Source organism: Fonsecaea nubica (genome assembly GCF_001646965.1).
Source record: "Fonsecaea nubica strain CBS 269.64 chromosome Unknown Scaff174, whole genome shotgun sequence".
Lineage (NCBI taxonomy): Eukaryota > Fungi > Ascomycota > Eurotiomycetes > Chaetothyriales > Herpotrichiellaceae > Fonsecaea > Fonsecaea nubica.
In genome coordinates, this window is record NW_019173847.1 from 15,166 (window position 1) to 24,521 (window position 9,356).

The 9,356-nt window shown below is 25.5% G+C and overlaps 12 non-coding genes across 12 annotated transcripts; all 12 read right to left on the reverse strand.

Annotated features, from left to right (window-relative positions):
• Positions 1-10: 10 nt before the first annotated feature.
• Positions 11-95, reverse strand: AYO20_11631. Its single transcript has one exon. It is a non-coding gene; the product is annotated as a tRNA-Leu (tRNA).
• A 4-nt stretch (positions 96-99) lies between these two features.
• Positions 100-172, reverse strand: AYO20_11632. Its single transcript has one exon. It is a non-coding gene; the product is annotated as a tRNA-Phe (tRNA).
• A 17-nt stretch (positions 173-189) lies between these two features.
• Positions 190-261, reverse strand: AYO20_11633. The gene has a single exon. It is a non-coding gene; the product is annotated as a tRNA-Ala (tRNA).
• A 52-nt stretch (positions 262-313) lies between these two features.
• Positions 314-397, reverse strand: AYO20_11634. The gene has a single exon. It is a non-coding gene; the product is annotated as a tRNA-Leu (tRNA).
• Positions 398-464: 67 nt separating this feature from the next.
• Positions 465-538, reverse strand: AYO20_11635. Its single transcript has one exon. It is a non-coding gene; the product is annotated as a tRNA-Arg (tRNA).
• Positions 539-540: 2 nt separating this feature from the next.
• AYO20_11636 lies at positions 541-613 on the reverse strand. The gene has a single exon. It is a non-coding gene; the product is annotated as a tRNA-Met (tRNA).
• Position 614: 1 nt separating this feature from the next.
• Positions 615-687, reverse strand: AYO20_11637. Its single transcript has one exon. It is a non-coding gene; the product is annotated as a tRNA-Asn (tRNA).
• An 11-nt stretch (positions 688-698) lies between these two features.
• Positions 699-770, reverse strand: AYO20_11638. Its single transcript has one exon. It is a non-coding gene; the product is annotated as a tRNA-His (tRNA).
• A 42-nt stretch (positions 771-812) lies between these two features.
• On the reverse strand, positions 813-884 carry AYO20_11639. Its single transcript has one exon. It is a non-coding gene; the product is annotated as a tRNA-Val (tRNA).
• A 5-nt stretch (positions 885-889) lies between these two features.
• On the reverse strand, positions 890-960 carry AYO20_11640. Its single transcript has one exon. It is a non-coding gene; the product is annotated as a tRNA-Met (tRNA).
• Positions 961-962: 2 nt separating this feature from the next.
• Positions 963-1,035, reverse strand: AYO20_11641. The gene has a single exon. It is a non-coding gene; the product is annotated as a tRNA-Glu (tRNA).
• A 2,800-nt stretch (positions 1,036-3,835) lies between these two features.
• On the reverse strand, positions 3,836-3,923 carry AYO20_11642. Its single transcript has one exon. It is a non-coding gene; the product is annotated as a tRNA-Ser (tRNA).
• Positions 3,924-9,356: the final 5,433 nt, after the last annotated feature.

Consider the following 9,356-nt stretch of genomic DNA (forward strand, 5'->3'; position numbering starts at 1 on the left):
TTTTTTTATTGTATAGATGACAAGACTCGAACTTGTAAAGTTATTAGCTATTCCGTCCTAAGCGGAACCTGGTTACCAAATTTCAGCACATCTATTAAATGCTCGAGATAAGATTTGAACTTATAACCTAAACATCTTCAGTGTTCCGCTCAACCAATTGAGCTTCTCGAGCTTTTTTATAAAAATATATGGAGATATCAGGACTCGATCCTAAATTAACGAAGTGCAAATTCGCCGTTTTACCAGTTAAACTATACCCCCTTTTATATAATATAAATTATTATTAATATATAATTAAACTTATATTTTTTTTATATCCGAAAAACGATTTGAACGTTTATGATTAATATCAACGAAGCTTAAGTTCGTCCTGTCTACCAATTCCAGCACTCGGATAAAGGTTATGGTGTATTTTGTGCTTCTTTCTATATAATTAAAAATAATTACATAATTAAATTTATATTGAAGACAGATATAGGATTTGAACCCATATGAATGTGGCCGAAACACAATATTCTACCATTAAATTAATCTGCCTTTGTAAGGCCAGAGTGACTTGAACACTCACCTTAACTGTCATGAGCAGTTGGCTCTACCATTAAGCTATAGCCTTTGCGCCTTTAAGATGATTTGAACATCTAACCGATATATTAACAGTATATTGCTCTACCTTTGAGCTATAAAGGCTTTTTTATAAAGGGAGGAAACCTTGATTTGAACAAGGATAAACTATGCCACAAATAGTTGTTTTACCCTTAAACTATATCCACCTATATATATATTTATATTTAGACACATATATCTATATATTATGGGAAATAAGTGACTTGAACACTTAACAATTCGTGTGTAAAACGAGCGCTCTACCATTGAGCTAATCTCCCTAAATAAGCGGGTTGAGGAATCGCACCCCAATCTTTTGGTCATGAGCCAAAAATGTTAACATTACACTAACCCGCTAACAACCCAGAAGAGATTTGAACTCTTGTTCTAACTGTGAAAAAGTTATGTCTTAACCAACTTGACCACTGGGTCTAAGCCCAGTGTAAGTATCGCACTTACTTCTACCGATTACAAAACGGTTACATTACTTTTATGTTAACCAGGCTTTAATATTATTTGCATAATTGTATTTTTTAGTAAATTAATTATTAGTACTTTATACCTAAAGACATATATGTCCGTATAGCTAAAGCCTAGTACGTAATGTTATATTACGTTTATATGAGTATAATAAAATAAGTTTCGTGCTTATATGCTTTCAGCTCTTATCTTTAATTGACGTGGCTTTCTTGCTATGCCTATTAAAATATGGTACTTTAGTTAAAATACTTATTTAATAAACAACAAGTAAACTATAGGTCAACATACCCAATTCCTTTCGTACAAAGGGGATATTCTTATTTTACTCAAAGTCCCTCTAGAAGATAGAAACCATACTGTCTCACGACGTATTAAACCCAACTCATGTAGCTCTTTAATCGACGAACAGTCGAACCCTTCATGATTCCTACGTTCAAGAGGATGAGCTAAGCCGACATCGAGGTGCCAAACCGCGCACTCAATTTGTACTCTCTTGCGCTTATTAGCCTGTTCAATTTGTTAACAAAAAAATATTTTTTTTTCCATATTTTTCAATATGGTTCAGACTATGTTTTCATTTTTAGTATATATTTGTTTTTTAATTTTCTAATTAATTTCCACTTACTCAACCTTTTAATCCAAATGAACCAATACGAGTTTTAGAATTTAATTTTGTAAATTGTAAATTTGAATTTAAATTATTTCTTAATAATACAGAAGATAAACCTTTATATGAAGAATCTATATTTAATAAATTTCCTTTATATTTAAGTTTGTTTATAGATCTAGAGGCTGTATATCTTTTATTTAATCTACCATTAGCTTCTAATCTAAAACCGGCAATATGTTTATATTTAAGATTTTTTATTATATTCTTGTATAATAATTTATTATTATTATAATAATTTTTTATACTTAAATCTTCTTTTTTTATTAATTCGCCTAAAATAACTCTTTTTTTCTTAATTATTATTTTTTTTTCTAAATTAGCTAAATGTCTCATTAATCTTCTTCTGTTTTTTCTTATTTTTAATAATATAGATTCTGAAAGAATATTACTATTTAAATAAAAATATTTTAAATTTATAAAATTAAATTCAATGTTTTTGTTAAATAAACCCTGTAATTTATTTTTTATAAATTGTAAATAAGTATAGTTAAATCTAGATCTATTTACATATATTAATCTTCTATAATAAGTATATACAAGTAATCTTCTTAAAGATTTTTTTATAAAACTTTTATAAAATATATTAACATATCTAGATACAGCTATATATTTATTTATTTTTCTTTTTTGATGTAAATTTTTTAATATTCTTGCTATTTTAGGTTTAAATAAATTAGCATCTATTAATGCTAAAGTACCTTTAATATTAATTTTTTTTAATTTTTTTAATAAAATTAATTTATTAGATAATATATTTTTTTTATAAGATAAAGGTTTTTTTAAACTAAGAATATTTATTAAAAGTTTATTTATATATCTTTTTTTTAATTTTAATAAATAATTATTTTTTTGTTTATTATAAACATATAAAGTAATAATTACCTTATTATTTGTATGTTTAAATTCACCTTTACTAAGAAAAATTCTATTAATAGATAATTTTCTTCGTCTATTATATATTTTTTTTCTTCTTATTTTTTGTTCTATATTTGTATTGTATAAAAAAAAATAATTTCTAATAAGTTTTATAGCTAATCTACTAATATTAGGTATTAAAGATAAAGTATTATTATTATATGTAAATATACTACTATCTCAATATCTAGTAGAAGCAGGAAAATGTTTTAAACTATCTGTATTATCAAAATTATAAGGTTTATTAATATTAGTTTTTTTTATTATAGATAATAATTTCATTTATTAATTATATAAATTGTTTAATTAAATTAAATCTATTTCATTAATAAGATATATTAATAATTATTGTAAATATATACATATGATGGATTTAACTAGTCGTTGAACGTTCTTATTAAAAATAAGTTTCGCTTCAAATTAACTATATACATATAGTGTTTTTTGAAATTTATCCATATTATTACCAATATTTGTAAATATTGGGGGACTAACATATAATCCCTAGCGTAACTTTTTCAAAAATACAAGACCTTACCTTTCAGTATCTTGCGATCTTATGCCCCGCTTACGCGACTGATGGACTTGTAGGTCTAACAGTAAAGCAAGATTAAGCCATTAAACTTTTACAGTATTATTTAATATCATAGTATAAATACTACAATTATGAATTTTAAAATAATTTAAAATTCGTTCTACAACTATTCACCATATAGTTAAAATCTTACTTAAATAAAAAATATAAAAATATTTAAAATCACAGTAACTGAATAAATTATAAAAATAACAAATTGAAAATGTAGTGAAAAAACTTTTTCAATACATATTTACATTTAACATGTAAATTCACGAATAGAATTTTGGATATACCCAGGTACTTTTTCTGGGATCTGTGCCCCGCATAAACTGTCTTCTAATCAACCGAATCTAATAAAGTAAATAAAGGTGTCACATCATTGTTACTTTTTAAAAGTAACTACCTTATACTCTTGTAATTCTTATATTAAATTCTAAAGTAGTAACAGTAAAGCTGCAAAGGGTCTGTTAAGATAGGTCATTTTATTACTAAAATTTCCCCCTTCAAGAACCGTACATGCGATTTTCATCGCATACGGCTCAAGAATTTAATGATTATATATTATGATATTTATTTTTAAGTTATAAATACCAGAGAATATCCGATTTGAACGGATGTGATTTTTTAAATCAAATAAGTTTCAAGCTTATCGCTATAAACCACTCAGCCAATTCTCTATTACCATAATTTATATAATGTTAAATTCTAGTTCTAAGTCTGCATTCTTTCGAATCAATTAAAAATCTATTCCTATTATTACAATAAGACTTTTGCTTTTTAGAACATCCTATACCCACTAATGTATATTTAATTTTGCAATTAAACTTCCTTTAAAGGACATTATTGGGCTTACCTAGTTTACATAATAATACTTTAATAATTACCTTAGAATTCCACTACACGTATGTTGATATAAGATCCATAAATAAAAAGACGAGAAACTTTTTATACAATCAACAAAAAATTCATTTAATATTAAACAAATTTTCTAGATTACGCTTTAACCATGGATTCAAATAATTTATTCATAGTAATCTAGCTCATCTCCCTAATTAGGCAGAATTTTTACGGGCTTTATACAAAAAAATTACTTTCTTAATATACCGTATGAGCTCATACAATGGATTGTATGATGGGTTTTCACCATATTATTATTATGCACTTTCTAGTCGCACTCTCGTCTATCTAGAGGTAAACAGTATCTGCACTGCTATTCCAATTTCACTGAGCCAATCATCGAGACAGCTGTTGTATCGTTACATCATTCATGCAAAGACCGCATTTAACGGCCAGGGTATTCCGCTACCTTAGGACCCTCATCGGTAAGGCCGCCGTTTGTCGGGGATCTCTTCAAAACCTAGCTTTTTAATTCTAAGCAAATCCGTCACCCAGCCGACACCGGGCAGACATCACACTCAATATATTGATATCTATCTTAGCAGAGTGCTCTGTTTTAAATAAACAGTCGTACAACACTATTCTATGCCTCCTATTCTTTTGGTTCTATATATATTGTTAACTTAGATAGCAGGGTTTATGCCTCTATTTTCTTATAAACAATATAGTAAAAACTTAAAAAGAATGGCTCACCTTATCCCGAAGTTACGCGAGTCATTTTGCCGAGTTCCTTAATGATTGATTACTCAAACGCCTTCGTATTCTCTACTAGCTTACTTGTGTTAGTATCTAGGTACGGTTAACAAGAAAAAAATTTTTTCTTTAGTATTTTCCTGAACTAATTTAACTTTAATTAGTTTTTTTAGTATTTCATCTTCATCATTAAAAACCAGAAACGATTTATATGTATTAGAAGCCGTTTTTATTAAATACCATAAGCTTTAGGCGAATATCTTTTTCGTTACTCATGTCAGCATTATCACATGGAAAATAAAAAATTAAGATTAAAATAAAAATAATTATGATTTATCCATTGTTCCGCTACCCCATATATATTTTGTTAAAAAATAAACTATATATGGACAAGGTTTCGGTATATTGTTTAGATCCGTTATATTTTCGGTGTGATCTTCTTAAAAAATCAATGCTCTGTTACGAGATCATTAAAATATGGCCGCTTCCAAGCCTATTAATTGATCGTATCAAAAGACACATCCTTAATTTCACTTAACAATAATTTTGGAACCTTATTAACTCTTGTTCTGGGCTGTTTCCCTTTTGACATACAACCTTATCGTACTATGTCCGATTTTTTAATATTCATCTTAGCCCTTCCGAGTGCAAATACTCTCCGATAAAATCTTTACGATCCCCCGATATATACAAATTTATAATGTATTTACATTATAAATATTTTGACCGAGATCACAGTTCTGTACCTGCCAAGATGTTGTTTAAATTACCTACTAATATAGGTTTCGCGGAAAACCAGCTCAACTAGTCAGTTTTGTCTTTCACTAACTTACCATCATTCTTTGGATATCTTTACAACGATAACCCATTCGGACTTTTATAATCCTGATAATAGTAAGATCACTAGTCTTCGGGTCTAACTTTAGATACTTTCTCATTTTTTCATAATCGATTTCTCTACGAAACTAATTTTTATACTATAACTATATTTTATATATTAAATGTATAATTTTGTTCCTTGCATCTAAAATTAACTTGCTGACCCATTATGCAAAAGGTACGCTCTTGTTATTTGTTAAAATTTTTCTTGAGCTGCTTATAAAACTACTATTAAATAAAATTCCCTCACGGTACTATTCACTATTGCGTATAATACCATATTTAGCCTTAGAGGAAGGTTCCCCTTTATTCAAACAGATAATCCATTTTACTTATATATTAATAGGCTGTTCTACTTTACTTCACATTGTATGTAGAATCTCGTTTGATTTATTTTCCTAAGGTTATTTGGATTTTTCCTTTCACCTTGTTTATTTACAAGATCTTTCTTAGTAAATTCTTTGGTTTATAGCTTGTTTTTTATTCATAATAATTTCTTTTTATACTAATTGATAAAATTTATCAATTAAAAATATTTATTATACTAGACTTATTGTATCTTTTTATTAACATTAGAACAAATTGTTCTAATATACTTATTTAATAATCTCTTTTTTTTTCTAATTTTAAAAGTATTTTTTATTAAATTAAAATAAATATCAAATATTTATTCTATGATCCTCAATAATATACAGAAATATATAAAAATAATCATACAACATCTACAAAATGTCAGTATAAGATAGCTGATTCAAAACCTAAATGGTGATTTTCAGTTAAGTGGTAAGCTAACATTCGTCAGAAACCTACTGCTAAGAAAGCTGTTCCAATCATAACATGTATTCCATGGAATCCTGTTCCAAAATAAAAACATGATGCATATGTACCATCTGAGATAGTAAATGATGAAACTGTATACTCAATACCTTGTAATGCAGTAAATATAATAGCTAATATTATAGTATAAACAGCACCATATAATGCTCCACTTCTATTACCTTGTATTAAAGAATGATGTGAGTATGTTATTGTCACACCTGAAGATAATAAAATTACTGTATTTAATAATGGTAATTCAAAAGGATTTATTGAATTTATACCCATAGGTGGTCATTTTGCACCTAATTCAATAGTAGGTGATAAAGCACTATGAAAGAATGCTCAAAATATAGCTAAGAAAAATAAAGCTTCTGATACTATAAATAAAGCAACACCCATATTAAGCCCTTTTTGTACTGCTAAAGTATGATTACCTAAATATGTTCCTTCTGAAATAACATCTCTAAATCATAATGACATTGATAAAATTAAAGCTAATAAAGCAAAAAATAAATTATTAATTGCCATACTAAAACTATGAAAAGCTAACACTGCACTAAAAGTTAATGCTAATAATGATAAGCTTGTATTTAAAGGTCAAGGACTTGGAGATACTAAATGATAAGGATGAGATTGAAAATTACTACGAACTAGATAATTCAAATATTTTACATTTAATATATTAATTGTATTAACTTATTGAAAAGGTTAAGATAGATAGTAAATTACATAGATTTAATATTTCATTAGGCATAAATATAAAGCTTATAATACCTAAATTTAATATACTTAATGTTATAGAATAAGCGTTAGATAATGAAATATCTATATACATATAAGTTTTTTCATATTGTGATTTATCAAAATATATTGTTTTTATTACAGATAAATAATATACTGCTCCTATAACACTAGTTAAAACACCAACTAAAACTAGAATAATTTTATTATTATCTAATGCTGTTGTTAAAACCATCTGTTTTCCAAAAAATCCTACTAAAGGAGGTAATCCTATAAATGAAAACATAGTAATAACTAGACATAAAGCTAAGATAGGGTTAATAGAAAAATAACCTTTTAATTGACTAATTAATTGTATAGGGCTATTATTTTTTTCTTGTAAATTATTATATTCAGATATATTTGTATAATATAAGTATAAACTAAACCCAATAGCTATTAATATTATAAATACATTTACATTTGTTACAATATATTGAATTATATAAAAAATATATGCTTGATATGAATCTATATTATGTACTATTAATGCTAATAATATAAATCCTAAATGTGATATAGTACTATAAGCTAATAGTCTTTTTATTCTTGTTTGTGTTAAACCTAATATTGTTCCAATTATTAAAGATAAGAAACAACTTATAGATAAACTTGTTGTTCAAGAATAATATTGTATAGTAGATTGTAATAAACAACTAGTATATTGCACTAATTCTAATAATAATACTAATATAGCCAATTTTCCAAATATAACTATAAAAGTTGTTACTATAGTTGGAACACCATCATAAACATCTGGAGATCATCAGTGAAATGGTGCAGCACCTATTTTAAATAAAAGTCCTACTGATATTAACAATAAACTATAAAAAATATAGCTATGCATATATCAAGTTGAATAATCAGTATATTTTTCTGAATCTGAAATAATAGAATATATTCCATCTAGATTTGTTAACCCAGAATTAGCATATATTAATCCTATACCTAATAATATAAAACAAGAAGCTAAACCTCCTAATAAAAAATATGTTAAAGCAGAACCTGTAGAAGACTCTGAATTTCTATGCATTGATGATATTATATATAAACTAAAACTTTGTAACTCTATACATAAATATAAAGATCCTAAGTCTCCGCTAGCTAGTAATAACATAGCTCCACTTATAACAAATATTATTATTAAAGTATACTCTATTAACGTAAATTGTTCTGATACTTTGTTTATTATATTTGTGTATTCTTTTACTTTTTTAAATAATACATCTATCATTGTATTGGAATCTCCTATATACTTTTTTCTAGGATAAAAGGCTGTCATTAATAATATTATTCCACATATTATTAATATAAACATTTGAAATACTTGTGTTACAGCCGTTATATTGAATAATCCTCCATATAATCCTATTCCTTTTTCTAAATATGTTATATATAATGTTGTATATGATGACATCATACTATAAAATACTATTAATATACCTATACGACTATATAAAATTGATGTATCTGGTCTGTTGCTTAAACCATTTGAAAATAATAATAATAAAAGAAATGTTAATATCATATGCTTATTCGTATATATATATATATTAGTTAAGATTTTTTTAGTAATATGTTATATTTATTAAATTATGTTATATATAAATATATAATATAAAAAAATTTAAATTTTTTATTTAATATAATTAATTATATTAAATAAAAATTGTTAGGTATTAAAGATAAGTTATAAACTATACATGGTATTAAAATAATAAGTGCTATAATAATAGGTAATAATACAGTTCAACAATAAGACATTAATTGATCAAAACGTATTCTTGGAAAAGATGCTCTTACTCAAATAAATGCAAAAATAAGTGTACAAGATTTTAATCCTAAAGATAAACTATAAATTAATCCTTGTAACATAACAGCAAAAATATTTATATTAAAATCTATTAAATATAATTCAATATTTAAATAATACATAATATTTATTAAAGAATTTAAAGAAAAAATTGTTAAATAACCACCTAAAAATAGAATACTAGTAAATATACATATTAATACTATACTAGCATATTCAGCTAAAAAAAA